The sequence below is a fragment of the Vidua macroura genome, chromosome 8 (genome assembly GCF_024509145.1).
Source record: "Vidua macroura isolate BioBank_ID:100142 chromosome 8, ASM2450914v1, whole genome shotgun sequence".
NCBI classification, from domain to species: domain Eukaryota; kingdom Metazoa; phylum Chordata; class Aves; order Passeriformes; family Viduidae; genus Vidua; species Vidua macroura.
Window position 1 is genome coordinate 7,565,399 of NC_071578.1, and position 20,699 is coordinate 7,586,097.

Sequence of the window (20,699 nt, forward strand, 5' to 3'; positions counted from 1 at the left end):
CCACTCAGTGCAAATCAGATGTTTCCTCATAAAAAAACACTTTTTGACCCTAATCATGAATGGAAATCTCTCTGCTTCTCTCTCTGCTACATCTGTATGTGATGGAAAATCAATGGAAATCACAGAACAGAAACCTTTGATTTATTGCCAAGTATATTTGGCATTATCATTTGATATTTAACACATTCATCCAATAATTTGTGTTCTAACCTCGCTAACATTGGTTTCTCAAAAGGGCTGGAATTTTCAGATTTTGTTTTAACCATAAGAAACACCCTTATACTACACTTTCTGCCACCAGTGTTCTTCTGCCTGTCTGGATTTATCAAAGAATGCAAGCTGGTAGCAGTATTCCACATATGTTCCCTTTGCATAATCCTCAAAAAACAAAGAAGCTCAGAACTGCAAACAAATTGAATTTAATTCCTTCATAGAGCATTTGCAGCATTTTCTTTTTGTGAGTAGCAGGAGGAAACACTGGCTTTGCTTACAGAATTTTGATAATATTTGGTAAAATCTTTATAATAATCTTGTACTTTTTGCATGTTTAAAGCATGTTTTTCATTACCCCAACTACAGAAAACAGCAAAAGCAATATACCCAGCACAAGATATACAGAGTTTCATTAATCCTTGTTTTTTCCTGATCTGAAACAATATTAAAGGATAAACTGTCATACTGTGTATGTCTCTAAAAACAAGAGGTACTGCAAGCTGTTCTGTCTCAAAACATGTGAAATGTGCTATGCATAAATGAAAGGCAATTATTCATGTTTATGACAATACTAATTAAAAATTAAACAAATTGCAGAGTCATTCTGATGCAAGTAAGGTTACCTGAGTATCTGCTGTGGCCACTAAAAGAACAGCAGCAGCACAGGCACAGCCACATTAGCATATGGCAGGTGGAGAAGGACAGAGGAAAGGTGAAAGAGCACCTGAGAGAATTGGCTGCGAGTGAACACAGTCTGATTCATGGAAAAAAAAACTGTGTGGCCTTGCTTGACATAAAACTGAGCAAAAAATGGTAGGTGCCTCTATGAGGATTCAGCAATGTGTAAAATAGATCTGCCTCCCTTAGTGAGCAAACAGGTAAAGTGAGTGTTTAGCCACAAGCACACAAATTTCAGCAAGTTTTCACCTATACACTGGAAAACATGCCCCCTTGCACAATGTCTGAGGAGCAAACCACAAGTTGGGGTGGGGAAAGTATCAATGTAGCATTATTGAAAATAACAACATTTTATCCCAACAGATGGCCAAGTGGCAATATAATGCTTTGTTAACTTTGTACCAAGGGCACCAAGCATTTGTGCCTTTCTACCTACCTGAAAGGAAAAAAAAAAAAAAAAAAAAAAAAACCAACACCACACCCCAAAACCCTAAATCCATGAGCTATTTTTGTATGGGGAAGAATTGTTATTGTTGTTATTCCCACCCCTCTTACTAAGGTATGCTTTATGAAACCCAGGTGATGACATTTCATTCCACTCCAATGAAGGCATGCAGAGCACTGCAGCAGGTTCCATCCTGCCTAACAATGAATAACAGAATCATTTGCAATTATGTCAGCATGTTGTTCTTACAGTGGTGCCATCTAAAGCATGTGTGGTATGCATGTGAAAGGTGATGAGGACATCAGTCCAGATAAAAGGGCAGATTCAACTCTCCCTGAAATTACCAGGACTTCATAAATGTAATGTAATTAGTTTTGGACCAAATTACTATACATAAATCCTCAAATAAACTTGCTGCAATTGTAGGCAATTGATAAAAAACAGAATAAAGGGACATGAACACTGCATGAAAAGCAAATTCACTGGGAACTGTAGGTAAATATCTTAGCTGCCTTTGATATATCCCATTTTAAGAGTAAACAACTGTTCAGTTATCAGTGATGTCAATTTCTGAAGGTTTAAACTTTGTGCATCCAAAACTATTAATTTTTAAAGGACATAATCCAAAATATTATGTGATGCTGGTTAAGTCTATTTCTCTGCACTGAAAGAAAAATACCAATTAATACTGAACATAAGAACTTCAAAACATCTCAAAGTTTCAAAATATCTGATAAATATGCATAATTTCATTCTAATGTTTTAAAATCAGAACAAATGCCTGCCAAAAGCAATTCAGAACAGCACAAAATACTGCTTCAGGTATTAAAATGCCTGCTGCACTAGTAACTTTCATTTACACTTTTTTAAAAAAGCCATGCTATGAAAAAACAAAAATAGATTTCCAGGGTGCATTGTACATATGTTCTGAACCTCTGAATCGCCAGATAAAGGTTCTCAAAGATCAGTGCTCATTATTTGTGGAATATACAATTCAATTAAACATATAAATCATACCAATTACATAAAATATGGAGAGTGTACATGGTTACAGATGTAAAATGAAACTATTTACCTATGAAGACTATTCAGATATTTTTAGTTCTACTGTTGAATAAAATTACTCTGCAGTGGCAGAATTTCCCACAGAGCTTACTCCCCTGACATAAAGTTGGGTTTCAGGCTTGCACTCCCAAAATTCATTTTAAAAGGATAAGAAAACACACAAAAGATGAAAAAAATATTAATAGAGTTAAAGTAGCAAATGGAAAGTTTAAAATCTAATTTGAAAGGGGAGCTGACTCTCTCCCAAGCTATTGAACATTTATTGGATACAATATGCAGTGAAATGGAATCAAACTCCATATTAAATTCAGGATGCAGCCTAGGTTGGGATATTAATAATCTCTTCCAAGAAAAGCAAATGAACCTATGGAACAGGGAAACTTTTAAGGGTGAGGGTATGAAAGGGTGAACATTGCAGTACATTTACCATGTCAACGACCAGAGCCCAGGGATCTCCCAGAACCAAACTTCTCCCACAAAGACACAAGCTGAAGGTCACGAGTGTTTATTGGTAGTTTTTTTCCAGTCCTTCAGTCCACTCATGTGGTGTCTTTCTTGGGGGTGAGGAGCTGTGGGTGGGGGATTGATTGGGTGTTTTTTAGATTATGGCATAGCCATAAATGCATATACAGAGATACAAGGGTAAGCAGTGAGAAATTTTCATCATATATTGCTCCCAGTTTATGCAACTTTCTATATTACAGGGGAATCCCTATGGGAATTTTAGGTATCTAAATCAAATTTCAGACCTCAGTGCTGCTCCTGCCAGCCCCAGCTGTCCCTTTCGTTTGCAAACAGACACTTTCTGTGTGTAGGACAGACACCGAGACACAGCACTGGCAGATACATTTATACATTCAAGTGGCTAAAGCTGCAGAAGCAAATAATAGTGGGAAGATTATGTAGGGAACAAACTATAAATTCACCCCTAACATCATATAAAATGATGAGATGAGAGTTTCCTGCATTTTCCCATTCACCTGTACTCCTCCAGAAAATGCATTGACTTGAAAGAAACAATCTTGCTAGCTATTACTGAAATTCATTTTAATAAGCTGCAACTTGGTGTTTTCTTATTTAAGCCATGTATTACAGTTTTCTTCTTCCATTTCTGCTTTGCTTCACATTCCTCTGTATGTGTGCCTCTAATGAGGAGACAACTTTTAAAATTAAAAGCATTAATAAAATGCAGCTTGTAGATATTTTTAAATTTAAAAAAAAAGTCAGATGTGAATAAGCATCTGGGAATCTGAATAGTTATTTCTTTTATTCCAAAAGCTTCCAGCAAAAGGGCTGTTTCTGGAGAATTAAAGGTATAATCCTCTACCAATGCACTGACAGATACTTTGTGGCTGGTGCCTTTTTTGATAGTATATGCTTTTAAGCCATTCATACCAGTAAGAAAATTTAAGTTTCCCACCCAAATGATGTAAATCTCTTTCTATTGGAACTTGTTTGAACTTCCTTTTATTCCCTCACTTTGAGTGGATAATAAACCATGGCTTGCATGAATGAAACATGGAAATACCATTTCTTGTGGTCATATTCAATCCTTATTTTGATCCCTGTCAATAAGGAGAGCCCTAAGTACTCAAGTCCAAATTTAAGGAGATCAAGAGACCTCAGTTTCCCACTGCCCTTCTGCACTGATCCTGGGTAGTAAGGCAAGTGCTCTCCTGGCAGAAGCCAACACTATTGTGCTGCTGCATCCTCTCTTCTTCATTACACCTTTTGCCCTCTTAAACCTTTTGTATGGTGATTTTGACAGTCAAGAAGCAGTTTCATTATTATTTTTCATTATTATTGTGTACCAGCAATGCACTTGGGCAAAGGCAGTGCTTTCTCTAAAGAGTCATCAATCTAGAGAAATCATTTTGACAATTGAGTTCAAGCATAACAGCCAAAAGGCAGAGGCCTTTTAGAAGTGCCAATTTTAACAAAAACACAACACAGCTGAGATGTGTTTCATAAAAGCATATTCAAACCCTAACAAAATAGAAAAGATAACTAATGATGAACAACAGAAAGGAGAAACAGATGTATCTGATGGGAGAGGGAATGAGAACAGAGGAAAAATCAAAGATAACAGCTATACAATCAAAATCAGGAGGACAGGGAGAGAGAGATATAAGATCAATTAAATATGCTTATTAGAACCTCTTCCCATATTTTTGGCAAAGACTAACAGCATAAGAAAATGAGTACAGCTGTACAAGTTTGTCATTTACTTGGAGAGGCTCCTTGTGAAAAAGCTTTGTCATAGCTAATCTTTCTTCTGGGAACTTTCTGAATGAGTGGCAGATAGAGAGTGCATTTGAATACTTGTGTAAAAAATAGTAAGGAGAACAGAATCAAAGCTAAACACGAAAGTAGTGTTCTTACAGCAGTATGATACAAATAAAGCAGTATTTCTAGAGAAATATTTCTTCTGGGGAGATGACATTTCATGCCAATATCATGGAAAGACATGTGCCATTCTTAAAAAACTTGGGGTTTCAGCATTATGTTCTTTCTATTAAAAGATAAAAACCAGAGTCCCACTCAATTAAGGATGAGTTTCCATTTTGAATAGAATTATGATTACAAACTCCCTAAGACATCAGGAAGATGTATTTTTTCCTTATCTAACCAGTGGGTCCCAGTGTATAAAGCCACACAATCTCTTCAGAGACTGGCACTAAGTATGCTGGCCTCACACCCACAGAACAATGACCTGCTGCAAGACACGATTGGACTGGAATTTGCAGCGTTACTCCCTTGTTATCACTCACAGCAGCCATTCAGCATCAAAGGCACCTTCACTTAGGATTCAAAAAACATTTATCTTGAAGAAGAAACTTTAAAGTACATTAATGAGAGGTATTAAATATGCTCAACAGCTAAAATGGGAATGAAACTCTCCAGAACTTCAGAACTTTGTTCGTTGTTATCAAAAGCACATAAGAACCACTTGACAAACTTGAGCATGGCGGTGGGGGGGGGACATGTCACTGTGTAATTTTGTTGAGGTAAAACATTACTCTAATTTAATCAGACAAAAAAGCCCTGTTTATAATTTGATTCACTATCTTTCACAAACAATTTTACTTTCTTACCTTTTCCCTTTGTTCACTTAATTGCTAGAGTGTTTTAAGAATGCATGAAGATCAAAAGCTGATTTTATGGCACTTTGAGGTGTGGAAATCAAAGACAATCATAAACAAAAGATGATTAAAAATAGCTTTTTGCCCTCCAAAAATAAAAGTTTTATTTTTAGATTGCAGGGGTTTTTTTTTTTTCCCTGCTTAAATATTTGTGAATGGTGTGAACTACAAACTGTGTTGGATTCTTCAAAGCAATCACACCTACCTGATGCAAACCACAGCAGAGGCAGGTACAGAACAGCTGCAATATGAAGTCACAGTGCACACTGAACTCTTTTGTGGCTCTTGTGTATCTCAATGTTTTTCAAATGCTGGAAGTCTTATATACAATTTACTGGTGGGGCATAACACTTTCAAGATCAGAGCAGCTCAAATAATTGTAAAGGGCAAAGTTTTAACCCCACTAAAGCAATGGGAAATCCAGTAACAGCTGCTGTAGGATTCCCCTTTTTGCAGATTTATCTATTTAAAATTTTAGTCTGCCTCCTAGAACATGCAGAAAAAGCACTAAATGTAGGAGTTGGAGTTATGCCTGCATGTTCCTCATTTCCTTGTTACCCATTTGGGCCATGGTACTACAGTGACATGGAAAAAGGCACATGCTTTCTGTTTGTGATGTCCAGGCTCATCCCACAAGGCAGAACTCACTGGCAACAACAAACGCTTTGTTCAGTGACTGTTTACCTATATTCTGAAAATATTTATTGCATCTTATTTTTTTAACAGTAATGTGAGGGCACTGATGAGTACGTAAAACTAGCTCTTAACATCAGCTCGGGGGAAAACACTGCCCTGAGTAAATCAGGAAAAAGTTTTTATACAGAAACAAATGTGAACAAATCAATGGTTTTCACATGAAATGGGGAAAAACCCAATTGATTTCCTAAAAACACCAATAACATGTCTTTGACAGACTTCACTGTCAAGTACCTATTTCAACTGGTGCAGAGCAGTCCAGTGAATGTTGCTTTTGAAATTCAGTGCTTCCAAAACTGATAACAGAGGGCCAAGTCCCACTGGGGGACTAAGCCTACAAGAAGCTGAATCTCTGATCAGAGAAACATTTTGTAAACACTTACACTACTTTCCCACCTGGAGGACACTGAGCAAGCAGTATGAAAGTGCTGCATGACATCTGGCTGCCTGAGGCCACCCTCCATCGTGAGGAGAAAAACAAAGCCAGGATTTTTACACATCTATATCCTGCAGCTCATGTTGGTAAGAATCAAACAGGAAAAGAAAGGAATTTAAGCCCCCACACACACAAACAGATGATATTTCCCTTCTCTTGGAGTGAGAAATCAACTATGAATCTGTGTACTGGGATGCTGTAGGATGGAGCAGTAAATGGGCACTTGCAGAGTGTAAGAACTGGGATGAAATGAAGAAGTGAATACAGCGCTCAACTTGGTAGCAGAAATAGCATCTGCAAAATATATGGATTAGAGGAAGATCACCCAAAGATAGCAGAAACTTTTCAAAATAATGTCAGACTGACCTGAGCAGGATGCTAGCAAAATAGAGGGATATAAACTCTCTTTTATAAGTCTTAGCTATGAATGTGAATTTTATGAGGGTTGACAGGAAATTTTTGACTGTATCAACTACTAGAAAAACCTATTTACTGCTCAGATGATAGACTATATTTCTTCATATCCTATTTTGCTTGCAATCCAGCTAAATCACCTTATTTCTTTATGTTAAAAATATATATTTACTTGCTTCTTCTACCAAAAAAAAAAGTTTAATCTAAATGAAGCTGCTTACCTTCCACTAAAAGGGAGATTTTTTTTCAGCCTGAAGAGAAATATCTTTGTCAAAAAAAAAGTTTCATAATAGCTTTTACACCACAGTATTATTTCCAGTTTAAAATTTTCCAGAAAAAAAATTTAAAAGCCAATTGTAGGTGTTTTATTCATTTGCCATTTGAATGCATTCCAGTTTATCAAAAAAATTAAAGCAATTAAATAAAGTTAGGATTTAGCTTTTGCATCGCACTATGCTTGATTCAAATATTTTACCCTAAACCATTTTTAGGGACAAACAACATGGAAAACCTAATAGCATATTCAAATACTGGTGATATCCCAAGCATTGTATTTCAGGAACACAAAATTAACACAACATTAATTTTAATTAGAATTTGCATTTGAGAGATATTTTGCTCAAATCGTATGATTTTATGCGATTTTCTATCAAAGATTCAAGATAAAAAGAAAGCCAAAGGTTCTATGTAAATTGGTCATTATATAAGGAAAGAAAGCATGTTTAAATTATGTTAGCTGCATGTCAGAAAACAATAAGCCATTCTGAAACTAGGGAAAATATAATGTATTTTCTGTCTGTAGGATAGATATCATCTGTCATAGGATACAGGAAAGCAAGAAAAATGACTCACAAACATGCAGCAGCCACCTTTTGTAAGAATTCTGTATATGTGCTAAACAGTGCTGTTGCAAAAATGTATATTTTAAAATACTGGTGAGACTGGTTCAGTTAAAGGAAAATCAGAATAATTGCAAAAGTATGTATGACCTAAAAAAAAAAACCAAACAAACAAAAAGCCAAAACAAACAAAACCCCAAGCAAAACAACAAAAAACTTGCTCAATTTCTCATCTATGTGTGTTTTTCGATTTGAAACTCAAATAAGCTGTCTTGCCTTGCCTGCCACACAGTAGAAATACACAATGAAGGGGATGTAAGGTGCAAAACAAATAATCCAGCCCAAATCATGAAATGAAAAGTCAAAAATGAAAAAAAAAACCAAAAAAACAATCCACAGGGTCACTCAGTCACTGGGATGGAAATCATGGATATGAACTTAAATGGCATAAAAGGTAAGGGGATATTTTTGACCCTGATTTTCTAGTATCTGAAATTTTGTAAAGTTTAACCATGGTACATGACATCAATAACTTCAAAGGCTGCGTTGATGCAAATGAGATTTGTAAAGAAGAAAGCTGCTTCTTAAAAGCCTTTTTAATGCAAAAAATATGATGGAATATCTGGATAATTACTTGCCTTTATCACCATTTGGGACATAGTTTTGCAATGAAAGTATAAATATCAAATTAATGTAGATTTTTAAATAGCCTTTAATGAGCAAGTGCAGGTGCTATTAGAGCACTACTTTGGATTTTTGGTGCTGCAGTATCATATCATGTAGCCCTAGTCTAGGAGAAATTCTGGCTGCCTCATCCCTGGAAGTGCGCAAGGCCAGGTTGGACAGGGCTTGGAGCACCCTGCTCCAGTGGAAGCTGTCCCTGCCCATGGCACAGGAGTTGATTATTACTAGAGATCCCTCCCAAACCAACCCATTCTGTGAGTCTGTAGCAAATAAAATGCTCCTGGTATGTACAAAATACTCTGACTTCAAGTGGGTTTTTTAAAACATAAGATCATAAGGTTAAAAGAGACCTATAGAGACTGCCAAAGGACTCCTCACCACCCTGCAAAGGCATATCCAGGTCTTCTAATTTCTGTCCTGTATTTGCCCACCCCACTCCTAAAGGCTTACCCTGACAAAGTGTCTGCAATGTCAGAGATTATCTATTGCAGAACTACACTACTAATATCATTATAATTTATTAATATTCATTGTATCACCTGAATGTTCTTTGCTGCAACATGGGCACTTCATTTCTCATCCTTTCTACAACAGATTCAGATAAATACATTATTCCATTCACATCTTCAAGGCTGTTATCACATCTCTCCATGATCTTTTATGCTATGCTAGTATAAACAGACACACTTTCCCACTTCTCTCCTCTGAACATTTCCAAATGTTCCACAGACTTTTTGAACTGTTGTGTCTAAGCTATCCATGATCTCCACTTAAGGCCATATTCAGCGAAGAACAAGAATTAGATGTAGTAGAGTTACATATGCAAGCCAGAAATATATTCCTTTTTTTGTAACTAGATTGCTGTTGACTTATATTCAGCTTGTGAACCTTTCAAAGCCATTGATCAGCTCTGAGGAAAGGTAGCACAGTCAGCTTTTTCTTTGTGCTGCGTCTGTGCAGATGATTATTTCTACCAGATTATTTCTAAAACTTGCTTTCACCAGTATGGATATTGCTTCCAATTTCTAAATTTTGTTTTGAAGCCTGATCCTGCATGCAGCACACTCCTGACCCAGCTCCTCCTATGCAAATTGATTGGATGCAATCACCAGTTGCATGACTTAGGTCATTAAAAAACACTGATGAGTTCTGGAGCTAGGACAAAGCTTTGAAGGGGCTAATGCAGTCCACATTAGTTAACCCCTCATTTCACTGATAATGAACATCTGATTATGGGATTTTCACCCGTTTTGCACCTACTCCACAGCTATGTAATCATGACAATGCTTCCTTGCCTTCCCTATTAAAGTATCCTGGGATAGATTTTTTTATAGTCTTTATAATGACCAGCTGTACAAGCACCAGATGTTTTCTTCTCCATTCAAAAGGACTTTATCTTACTTTGGAAGAAAAGCATATTCTTTTTGTGTGATTTGGTTAACAAAAACAACCAGGCTTTTAATATTTTTTTCTTAATAGATGCTCACAAACAGCTTAGCTTTTATTGACAGATGTTTCTGGGAACTCACTGACGAATTCTCTGGCTCCTCTTTTCCTCCCTTTCCACTGAGATGATTTATGTTCATTGTTTCCTGTAAACTGACAGCACACTGGATGCTCTAATCAGAGGTGGACATTTTGTGCATGGGTGATTTAGTCATTAACAACGTGGCCTTGCTTTCCATGTGAATATGGAAAGGGACAAGTTCATAATATTATACTTAATAATAGACATAATATTATATTATATTTTATATATATAATTTATATAATATATTATACTGAATAGTTTTACTGGACGCTGTTAAGGTATTAAGTCAAAAGGTGGTGTGCCTGATACTTCGACATGGGTCACACATGCAGGGATACAGTATTTTTCTAACATGCATGTTCCCACTATTCTGGAAATATTATTCCTTAACTTTGTGAAGACAAAAGTTATTATGCTAGGCAAAAAGCAGTGTAGAATCAGTACTGTGCATCATTAACATATTCAGAAAGCATAAAACCCAAAGAAATGGGTGATTGATTTTAATTAAGATGAAAATCAAACACATACAAGATATTTCATACTTTCATAATGTATTTTAGCAAATATTGAAATATGTATGAAATATAACACATTAAAGTAACAGACTGTGTTTCACATGTTAGTATCTCCACCCATAAAAAATTAGGAGACAGATTTAATGTCCATTTCACTCGTTTTTCCTGCCTAAATGAACAGAAACCTAAATAAGTTGCCTAGGGACAAAGGATTATTGCAGAATAAAGCAAAACAGTCATCAAAGTCCCCCAATTAATACCAACAGAATCTTTAATGAAAACTGTATCACCACAACCTGTACAACTGTTTGTGTGCCACAGGTGAGGAACTGATGGCCCAGGCAGTGAAGGAATTGGCAAAAAGGTGCCTGCACCAGAAAGGAAAGGATTGACTTCCAAACCCAAACTTCTCCCAGCTGGGAAATTGTATTTCTCTGCCTCCCTTAGTACTTCTGACCATGGCTGCACAAATATAAAAGGCTAAGAAGCTACAGCTATTTAAGTCTATAATAAGTCTTAATTAACTGGGATTTTCAAAATGTATGTGAAGCAGAAAAAAAAAACATAACAAGCTCAAGCTACAGGATTCATTGTGGTTTCAGTTTTGCTAATTGCATGTTGGTCAATTGACTGCCAAAGCAGTCTGGGCTAATTTACTGATGTCACAATTTAACTGCCATGGTGCCCTCGATCCAATGAATCCCAAACAAAATATCAAATTATATTCTGTTTTCCAATATTTACTTGTGTAAAAATTGAATGGCAGGAATAAAAATAATCATCTGTTCAAATATTCATATTCCCTATATTACTTCTGCTACTGTACAACTGTACTAAAATAACATTACATTAATTTTAATTAAGCTTTGCATTTCAAAGCATTTTTTCCACACATAGTATGTTTTTATGCAACTTCTGTCAATACTTGAAGATAAAAGGAAAGCCAAAGGTTATATGTTAATTATTAATTATCTGTTGAAAAAAATGTAATGAGCTTGGTTTATATCAGGTCACACTAACACTCAACTATTGTTTGTGAACTGCTGCAGCAATAAAAAATATAGCTCCAGGAAGGATAAACATTCCATTATTCGATCCTTGGAAAAGAATAACTACCTTTTTGTAGGCTGTGTCATATACCCATGGGTTTTTTTAAAGTTCTATTTGATTGTGTATTTTTTTTTGTTTTGTTGTTTCTGGGGGGTTTGCTTGTTTGGGTTTTGTTTGTTTGCTTTTGTGGGTTTTTTGTTTGATTTGTTTTCATTTGTTTGTTGGTTTTGGTTTATTTTTTTTGGGGGGGTGGGGTGGGAGTTTGCTGTCTTTTTCTTTTCCAACCTAACCTTTCACAGGTGTTGGCAGGTTCCTCCAGAAATAAGTATGCTAAGCAAATCCTGTCACCATGACCCTGCTGCTATTGCCTTCTATCCAGAGGAGGGGAAGAAGCCTTGAAGGTGCCCAGATGAACTGCACAGCCAGTGTTTGCTCAAGAGGGATGACCCCAAGGAATGTTTGTGTGTACAAACATCTACAGAGAGTGTAGAAGTCCCCCATGGAATGTGTTGATAGCAACAACACTGACACTCACAGCAGTGAACACATTCTGCTGACAGAGAAAACCAATTAATACTGCAGGCATTGAAAAAATAAGTTGGTGAACTTCCAGCTGCATTGATCTTTGCATCTGCTTTGCATTGATTATTAAAGCTCTAACTTTAGCAGGGGGTCATTCACATAGGAGAAACCAGTACCTTCAAAATTTTTTTGAAGAAAGAAACAATTAGTATGATTATTATCAACACTAACTTGAAGAGATAAAAAGGTGGATGTGCTTATTTTAGAAAACAGCAACTATCCCTACTGGGCAAAGTGAAATGCAAACACTTTGGAAGAGATTCGATAATGATATGAATCCCACCTTTCTGCTATTCAATTGCACACATATGTAAGTGTAAACTAAAATGTAAATGCAACTAAAAATCAGCTCTGAAAAAAAATATCACGTATTTGCAAGGAAATGGATGTTTGTGGAAGCCGTAGCAAATGTTCCATAAACTAAAAGTAATAAAAGTTATTGTTTGCATGATTTAATGTAATTTTTAGAATACATGACTATCATTCAACTGTAAATAAACAAAACTTTAGGTAGAAAGGAAGACCAGAGCAATAGACAGGAACTATGTCTTCCAGGCTTGGACTTTGAGTTATTTCCCTGCTCTTTGGGGGAAGGACAGTTCAGGACAGTTCACTTAGTTTCTTTTATGCTTCTCCCATTTCAGGTGACTCACCTTGGCTAAAGTTGCCCACCCAGTGCAACTAAAATTTCTGGAAACTCTGAGAAAAGCTATGGAGTATCTACAGAAAACTATTTGCATTTTTCTCCTGAAGACTCTTACTGTAAATTGTTAAACCTTTTCATTCTCTCTTCATATCAGTTCTTGCAACACTTCCGTTGTTTGCACCTAAATTCACTCTTTTCTTACAGGGCTTTGAGAAACGGAAGGTTTGTTTGTGTTTTAATAGGGGACAAAAAACTGATGCTGTGCTGCAGAGAAAGAGGAAATACAAACATAAAGAAGACTCTTACCACTTCGGGCCAATATTCAACATCTGCTCTTTCTTTTTTGTTAGAAGACAGAAATGAATCATGTATTTTGGTGCAATCCTCTTTATTATTATCCTATTTATTATATTATCCTCTTAAAGAACACATCCACCATCGTCATTCCTTTAGCATCGTGGAAACCAATTCAAATTACTTTTCTTGTCATAAATTCTAAAGAAGTTATCTGGCTTCTTCCCAGGGTCCCACTAAGGATTGCCTTTCCCACTGTCTGCTGCATTTTGCTGACAGCTAGTTTGCTAAAAATTCTTCTAATGCTCTTATGTTTACAACCAGTCCCATGGAAAACTCTCAGACCATGTAGCTCAAAGCACCCCCAGGCTCTGCCAAGTGGCCACTTGCCTCAGGCAGTCTTTTTCATTTGGGCCAGTTCTCTCTCTCTAAAATAACCTTAATTTTACCTTCATGTTGGCTTGAAAACTTACCCCAATATACTTGCAAGAGTTAACCACAGAGCAGGACTTAATATCACCATTATAAAATTAGCATTATCTCCAGAAGCATTTCATATTCATATTTAAAAAGCTCAACTTTGATAATAAATTCTACTGAACAGAATATCACAACTATTAATTTTAAAGTACTGTTATCAGCAGTAAAAACTACATTCAAGCTTCCTTTCTATACATATCCCAGGAACCACATATAATGAAACTAATTTATTTTGATTATTGCTTTTTGGGAATCTTAAGGCTAACTCCACTACACAAATATAAGAAGGAACTTTGGTTATTATGTTAAGAAAAGTGAACCATTTTCTTCTCGTGGTCATAAGTACATATAATAAAACACCTAATTTCTTTCCCCTAATTTTTTTTTTTTTAATTAAAGAACTCACAGTTTTAATTTTAAAATCTGTTGTTGTCTGTTATCTTCTTTACCTTCTGAATTTTTGTGGAATGAAGAAACAGATCTGCTAGCAAGCTTTCACAAATACTTTGTATCAGCTTTGCTTAAATCACTCCCCAACAGAAACTTTTTCAATATAATATTGAGTCTGTCACTGGCACCATTTAATACTTCTTTTTTACAGGGAACAAACATGTTGTGAGCATTACCAGTATAAGAATTAATCAGATGCTTACTTTTATGAAATGACAGTATTATAAATACAGCCTCAATTTTACAAAGCAAAAGCAAAGAAAGTGAAGAATAATTCCCAGTATGGGAGGTTTGACTCAATGGGTTACTTGTATTGTTAACAAGAAGTCAGGTCCCCACAAGTATCAGAGTATAAAGAGTGAACACTCTGAAAATTGGGCAGGATAAATTGTCATTTGGAAGTGCCTTTTATACTGACTGCAGAGGGAGTCCTGAGACAAGATCTAGTGTCAGCTACCCAGGCATATTGCTCAAAAGGTCCATTCAGAGAGGAACTTAAATTTTAGGTTGGAGAGAATGCAGAAAACATGAGCCTAAAATAAATGTCCCAGTTACCCTCAGTATAACTAGATCCACAGCTGAAATAAGCAGTCATAGCTCTATTGATTTCAGAGGAGCCTGAGCAATATAACAAGTTGAGATTCTGGTCCTATGAATAGCTCCTTTGACTTCAGTAGGATTACTCACACAGCCTATGAGTAACTACATACAGATGTGTAAGATATTTGCTAAGCAACAGACAAGAAGATAGCAAAAAAGAAAAATTATCTGTGAGCTTAACAACTTTTAAACATAAACTATATAATCCTGTAGACACCTACACACATGAATATACATTGGGGTACATTAATTATGCATGTCAATATTTCTTGGTTTGCTTATATCTGCTGTTGTTAGTTCCTTGCTCAGCCTGAAACAGAAAGTATTGCTTTTGTTCCTTCAAAAGCTGTTGTTCAAGAATACACCATATTCACTGTGTTTTAGTATTGCTAAAGTAAATGTGTTGCATTCTATAAGCAATATCATATACACCAAAAGCCATTACTGTCTTTTCTAAAAGGAATACTTTAAAGTATTGTCATTTGAATAGAAAGCAAAAAAGCTTGAGCTGAAATGCACATATTCTCCACATTCCTTAGTGCTATTGACATAACTGAACTTCCTGGTTTTTATTAGAGTTACCATAGAAATGAGCCTAAAGCTATTACATGAATTGTTACCACCATTAAAAAGTAGTCTATTTCAGTTTCATTTGTCTATTTGCAAGAATTTTTGAATATTTAGGAGAATAAAACTACCTTGGTAACCAAACCAAGGCAGAAAGGTGGAGGGTTTTTTAAACAAACATAAGTGTATTTAATAAGCAGAAGCAATAACTTGAGTGGCACCCACACACTGTATAAAGCAAGCATTTTCTACAATTCCATATTATTATGTTTGTATATGCTATTCTTTAAGACAGGCAAATGGTGCACAGCTGACTGTATAATGAGATGCTATATATAAATGATATTAACCTCTAAAGTTAGGCCAGCACTTTACGCACACAATATATGCTTTCAAGCATTTTTACCTAAAAGTGCAATCATGCATTACTTCCTCATTGACCAAGAGCTTTATAGTGTATTACATGAGGAAATAAGAATCAAAGTAATCTTTAAAGATATGCACTGTCTTTCTGGTGTGTAATTAAAATAATGTATAAAAAAGTGATTTACATTTAAAAAAAAAAAGTACAAATCTATTTTAACTAATTGACTGATCTGATATACACAAATGCATATTTCAGACTAGATATAGGGAAAAATATTTTTATTATCAGGGTGGTGAAACCTCCATGTCTGGGAACATTCAAGTTCAAGCTGGATGAGGCTTTGAGCAGCCTGTTCTGGGAGAAGTTGCTCATTGCAGCAGAGTGGGACTGGATGACCTTTAAAGGTCCTTCCCAACTCAAACAATTCTATGTTTCTATGATTCTAGATAACAACACATGACACATTGGCACATGTCTTTTGTGTGTCTGAGTGAAGGGAAGAAGGTACTTTATGTACATCAGTGATTACAGGCTTTTGGATTAAAAGTACCAATTCTTTAAAACATCTGATGGGACCAAGAGTACAAAAGGTGCACAAAAGGAAATCTGAGCAGCAACTGGTTTACCTTAGGAAGGGCAAATCTTTGCTAAAATAACTCAACTGGAAGATGTGTGGTTTATCATCCCATCTGTGTGAGTTTGTTAGTGACCTCAGTGTAATCTTGTCAGCAAAAAGTTCAATGCACTATTAAAAAGAAATCATTTGGATGCAGATTCTATCTGCAGTGTGATGCCTTTCAATCAGAAGTTCATGAGACAAAACCTTTGAGCCACTACAAATCTGGCAGGCAACCTATCAAGTTTTCAGTAATATGATCTATGAACAGATACCCATTCTGAGCAGAAAACTGAATGAATATTTTAGATGTGAAACACACAGAGAAAACAAATAATATTCTCTTCATATTTCTTATTTGGCAAATCTGGGTGATAGATCTTTTCCTGTATAAAGGAGGAAAACAGTCAGATTGGAGCTTCATGGATGGGCTCTTGTGTGAATTTAGGGTATAAAATGCAAGAGGCCCAACAAATCATCTGGGAGAAAATGACAGCTTTTGGTTTTTCATCCAGTGAACTAAAAAGTAAAATTTTACTGAGAAAGGTGCTAGTAGAAAGATTTGTGAGCCTTTGGAGTAAAAAGAAGAATGAGATATTAGATCCTAGAATACATATCTGATCTTTTACCATAGTGTAGAACTCTTCTAAAAAATGCTTTGCTTTTCCTAAATCTTGCAGTACTTAGGAATTACTTTATTTGATAAACAAATATATCTTTCCCTTTTTCTACTCCTGCATCAATTTCCCCATTTACCTGTAAATGTTACCTTGCTCTGTCATGTATATTCCAAATTCCTCTTGTTTTGTTTTTGTTTTCTTGGGACTTTGGGTTTTTTTTTTTTAATCAAGATACTGTTATAAGAATTATGCTTTGGAAATCATCTCATCATAATTTGTATTATTCTTTTCAAGGAACAAGCTCCCTGAGATGAGCAATATTCCACTCTCTTCCTTCATCCCTTCTTAAAAACCTTTTTTAAAATGTCACAAATCCATGGGAGGGATGGGTAGTGGAAGGTGTCAAGGGATGCCAGGCAGGAGGCTGTTCATGTTTTCCTGCTCAAAGTTTCACTGATCTTTTTGGAACTATAAAATAAAAGACTGATACTTTCCATTTTCCCTCAATATAGAATGTGAATAACTTTGATGGTATAAGGTAAGACAGTGTCTGCTGTCCCTTGCCCTTTCAGAAGGCAGGAGAGAAGCTCATCCAAGAGTTAAAGTATAAATATAGAGTTCAAAAACCTGGGATAAAATATATCTTAAGAGACAACAATGTAGATAAAAAAAATATGAACCAAAATTTTGTTATGAGCAAAAAAAAAATTACCAAAGCTCAAGGTCTTAGGGAAAATTATTTCAACTAAATAAACTGAAAGACCAATAGGTATAGCCAAAGGAAGTTAAATTCATTGGAGACAAACATCAGTTAAATTATTTTGGAAGACACTTATTTATCCATTTTCATGTATGCACAATGTAACAGTTTCTTACATTTACATATGATGGAACCTAAATTCAAACTGCTCAGCAAGATATGGGCAGTGCTCTGAAAATTTCTAAATTAGTGAGATAACTGAGACATTCCCTCTTCACAATGCAAACAACTTGCTCCTGCTTTTACTGGATTGAAGCCATGCTATGCTCAGTTTGGAATCAATAACATTCCAATTTAGCCAAGTATTAAAGTCAAAAGGCAAAACAGGACAAGGTTCTGAATTTTCAGCTACGCATAGGGCTCTACAAATCTTTAAAAAATTATTGGCTTACTTCAAGAGCCTGATAAAATGTATTACTAAAAGATGATAAGAACTGGATGGTAATGTTCCTCCTCCTTCAGGGGAAAGAAAATTGGGAGGAACAATAAAAGGACGCACAGCTTTTAACAGCGAGCTTTTCTGTATTTATTTGTGTTCTTGTTTTATTTCTATTACTGTAGTTTGGATCCATATTGAAGGTAACATCTAAACAAACATTCCTGTCTTTAAAGAATGATGAAAGAGATGAAAAGCTCATCCACCAAATGGGCTCTAAAGTAGATACTTCAGAAATCTTTTCAACAGTAGATTGTCTCTGTGTGCAATTCATACAATTTATTTGCAACGCTTAATTGTAAAATCTTATATTTTACATATAAAAAGTTTTCTAGCTAGATTAAAGGAAAATATTGCATGGAATGTAATCAAAAACTTGTATTTGACATGAACTGCAGCTGGTGGTCAAGAGCAGATTGAAAATAAAGGAGATTTCTCTCAGCATTTACAATTCATAACGCTACCGAACTCCAGTTACAAGAGAAAACCAAGTTTCTCTGGTTATACTCAAGGAAAGCCAAGATTCAAAACCAGCCATGAAGCTCTGAGTTCTAATCCAGTTGCCAAGTATGTATTTTTATTTTGCTCTTCTGAAGAAGTTGACTGATGTTTATGTTGCATTTATCAAACAGCTTATTTTAGCTTTCATAACAGTCTTAGAAGTACTTTTGATGACATTAGGAAAATAAATCTTGGAAAACTTCAGAAACTTTGTGTATGAGAATGTTTTCATTATCAAATGATGCCTAAAGACCGCAGTAGAAATATATTTCAAAAATCTAGGAGAGCCATCACAGAACACAGACCAGACCCTCTAGATCTGGAAATGGGTACATTCATATTTGTTCTTAAAAACATCAATAAACCAACCTCATTAATATGAGAAATTAAATCAATTAACTACTACATTCTATCAAAACATAGTTTTGCACAGAACTATCGAAGTATTGAGACAAATTTAAATTAAATAATATTAAGTTGAATAATGTGGCTTGTAGAAAGTTTCATCTATATTTAGCAAGTAAAAAGAAAGAGATGAGAATTTGCCCTCAGAAAATTCTTAACAATGTTCATATGAATAAAAAAAAAAGTACCAAAAGGAAACAAGTACCAATAACATATATTTTCTTTTGTAGCACCACTTGAAGCTAAACCTTGGCATTAGTACATTATAATTTCAGAGAAGGAAAATTATAAGTGCTAGTTACCTAGCACTTTTAAAGCATATATAAATTCATTGTAGATCTACAGTAAAAAAGTTATTTAAGCAACGTTATGAGCAACGTTTGAAGGAGCTGGGGTTGTTTAGCCTGGAGAAGAGGAGGCTTAGAGGTGACCTTATTGCTCTTAAAACTTCCTGAAGGGAAGCTGCAGACAGGTGGGGGTCGGTCTCTTTCACCAGGCAGTAACTGACAGAACAAGAGGACACAGCCCCAAGCTACATCAGGGAAGGTACAGGCTGGATATTAGGAAAAAAATTTTCACCAAAAGAATAGTAAAGTACTGGAATTGTCTTCCCAGGGAGGTGGTAGAATCACCATCTCTGGATGTGTTTAAAAAAAGACTGGACATGGCACTTGGTGCTATAGTCTAGTTGAGGTGTTCGGGCATAGGTTGGACTTGATGATCTGAGAGGTCTCTTCCAACCTCATTATTTTGTGATTCTGTGATTCTGTAAAGATTCATAGTGCCAGTATCTAAGAAAAAAATCATTAAGGAGACCAAAGCTTGTCTTTAAAACAAACCTTCAAGATTATAGTACATTAAGCAAGCGCTCTTTCCAAAAATCATCAAGATTAGAAGCTCAAGAAGGGAAAGCATCGAATTTTATATCTCATTTATGAGAGCAAAATGAAATATCACAACTATCAGTATGCAATCATATACATCTAGTAGCATTGATAAAGTTAAACCTAATTTAAGTGCAATATATTGTTAAGCAGGTAAGAACAAAGATTTGGGCCAGATTTTCCAATATAGCTATAAGAATTTAGATCACAAAAGAATAAGGTGATTCTATCTATAAATATTTACTAAAGATTTCAATTGTGCCACACATTTAATGATGAAACTACTGATTCTAATAGAGAGAGAATTTTGCTCCTTTGAGGGGAGGTTCAGATTGGGTATTAGGAAACATTTATTTACAAAGAAAGTGGTCAAACACTGGAACAAACTTCCTAGCAAGGGGTCAGTGCTCCAAGCTCATCAGTGTACAAGAAATTGTTATTAATTTGGACAATACCCTTAATAATATGGTTTAGCCTTTGTTCTGCCCTGAAGTGGTCAGGCTGAATAATTTTTTGTAGGTCCCTTTCAACTGAAATAGTCTATTCAATTCTATTCTAAATATTCTAAATATGCCACCATAAGGAAAATTTACCTTTCTGCAGCCTAGTGCTGTAATTCCTTTAATTTTTGACAGGAGAAAGAAATAAATTTTTCTTCTTCAGCATAAAAAAGTCAGAGGTATAAAATGATTATTTAAATTGCATATACAGGAGAAAGGGGAGGAGTGACTGTTCATCAAAGTTCTCAACTTATTCTGAAAGATAAAGCTACTACAATAATC

The 20,699-nt window shown here is 35.4% G+C and overlaps 1 protein-coding gene across 4 annotated transcripts in view; it reads right to left on the minus strand.

The window, feature by feature from the left end:
* The window catches only part of ATRNL1 (attractin like 1), a 434,071-nt gene that overhangs the window by 184,062 nt on the left and 229,310 nt on the right, over positions 1-20,699 (minus strand). The gene's annotated exons all lie outside the window — the stretch shown is intronic.